We start from the raw sequence: 2494 nt of genomic DNA on the forward strand, positions 1-2494 counted from the left end.
TAGATGACCCCAGCTAGATGGTTATCTAACCTCCTCTTGAAGACCCCCAGGGTAGGGGGGGAGAGCACCACCTCCCTTGGGAGCCCGTTCCAGACCTTGGCCACTCGAACTGTGAAGAAGTTCCTCCTAATGTCCAATCTAAATCTGCTCTCTGCTAGCTTGTGGCCATTATTTCTTGTAACCCCCGGGGGCGCCTTGGTGAATAAATACTCACCAATTCCCTTCTGTGCCCCCGTGATGAACTTATAGGCAGCTACAAGATCTCTAACTGGTCAAACCATCATATAAAGCAGCATAACAAATTAACGAAGCTATAGTCTGGTAAATATGCAAGGGGCAGAGGGAAGAAGGGGTATCAAGATGTTAACTGTCATAGTATGAGTTCCCCTTGAAGTGAAGGGGTGCCATATGTTAAGCTAGACTGGCAAGGGTACTTAAACATGCCTGGGAAACAGCCTTCCCAGGTACAAGGGAGGGCTGAGTCCCCCAGACAAGCAGTCTGGGGAAACCAGTGTGACAGGAAGATGCAGGAAACCCTGATAGCAAGGGCAGAGGCAGGAATTGCATTTAGACCTCTGAAACAGGGTAGAGACCATATCTTTGGACTTAAGATACAGGGAAAGAACAAGTCAACATTCTGGTATTTCTTTTGTTTATTTACTTAGTTATTTACTTATTTTTCAGGCTGTATCTCAGCATATGGTTATAGGTTTCCTTTGCTTGATTTTTGGGGTTTTTTGGTTATAAACCCTTTTGTTGGTTTGTTTCCTTACTGGTTGCCTGTAGAAGAAGTGACTTCTGGGCAAGTGACATTCCAGGCTGATTCTCTCTACAGAAACTGCGTTATTTCTTCCATAACCCAAAAAACAAGGCCACCTGGGACCAGCACAGATCCCTCACTGGAGCTGCAGAGTCCAGTGTAATAGCAGAAGAACTGAGGTACTGGGCTAGGGATTAGAGAAACTCTCAGGGAAACTTCAGTCTCTTCTTTGGAGTGAGTGGGGTAAAATTTGGGGCTCCCAGGGTCCCTCATGGGCAGGTTCATGACGCCTATTCCTTCCTAAGCATCAAAAAAGGTCAAGTGACATTTCATCCCCTCTATTTGTGATTATGCTTAACCAGTAAGATAACTGGAAAAGGTAAAGAAAACTTAGTTTTCAAGAAAAATTACTACTAGTCTTTGAGAGTAAAAGAATGTGGCTTAAAATTCACAAATAAGCCACTGACCAAAGTTTGTTCTCGAGATAGATTTAGAACATTCTGTTCCAACATTGAAAAATGTAAAACTTACTAAAACAAATTCTATGATTTGTAATCTGGTAGTAGAAATCTCAGTGAGAAAATCTTTGAAATTCTTTAAACATTATGTAATATTTTATCAGGGGTAACTGAGTGCTTGAGTACCCTGGCAGCAGCCAAGCAAGAGGCCATGCTGCTGACAGTGTGTAGACAACATGGTTGCCAGAACAGCTGCTACTACTTTTGAGCCTCTTCCTCAACCTGCACCCTAGGACAGAGCCTATATTTTACATTTTATACCACTCTTTTATCGTAAGGATTGGGTGACATTTTAAATTACTGAAAGATGCAGTGCTCAAGGGCTGCACCTAAACATATGCTTAACTGCACAGTAGACAAATTCGCTGCAGAGTAAAATGTCATAGTCTCCACTTAGACTTATACTTAAGTCTACACTTACACTTATACTTAGACTTCAGGAAGGCCTTCGATACGGTATCCCACCCCATACTGGTGAACAAGTTAAGAGGCTGTGACTTGGATGACTACACAGTCTGGTGGGTGGTGAATTGGCTGGAGGGTCGCACCCAGAGAGTCGTGGTAGATGGGTCGGTTTCGACCTAGAAGGGTGTGCTCAAGGGCTGCACCTAAACATATGCTTAACTGCACAGTAGACAAATTCGCTGCAGAGTAAAGTGTCATAGTCTCCACTTAGACTTATACTTAAGTCTACACTTACACTTATACTTAGACTTCAGGAAGGCCTTCGATACGGTATCCCACCCCATACTGGTGAACAAGTTAAGAGGCTGTGACTTGGATGACTACACAGTCTGGTGGGTGGTGAATTGGCTGGAGGGTCGCACCCAGAGAGTCGTGGTAGATGGGTCGGTTTCGACCTAGAAGGGTGTGGGCAGTGGGGTCCTGCAGGGCTCGGTTCTTGGACCGATACTCTTTAATGTCTTCATCAGTGACTTGGATGAGGGAGTGAAATGTACTCTGTCCAAGTTCGCAGATGACACAAAGCTATGGGGAGATGTGGACACGCCGGAGGGCAGGGAACAGCTGCAAGCAGACCTGGACAGGTTGGACAAGTGGGCAGAAAACAACAGAATGCAGTTCAACAAGGAGAAATGCAAAGTGCTGCACCTAGGGAGGAAAAAGGTCCAGCACACCTACAGCCTAGGGAATGACCTGCTGGGTGGCACGGAAGTGGAAAGGGATCTGGGAGTCCTAGTGGACTCCAAGATGAACA

The sequence above is a fragment of the Alligator sinensis genome, unplaced genomic scaffold (assembly GCF_000455745.1).
Source record: "Alligator sinensis unplaced genomic scaffold, ASM45574v1 scaffold593_1, whole genome shotgun sequence".
Classification (NCBI taxonomy): Eukaryota; Metazoa; Chordata; order Crocodylia; family Alligatoridae; genus Alligator; species Alligator sinensis.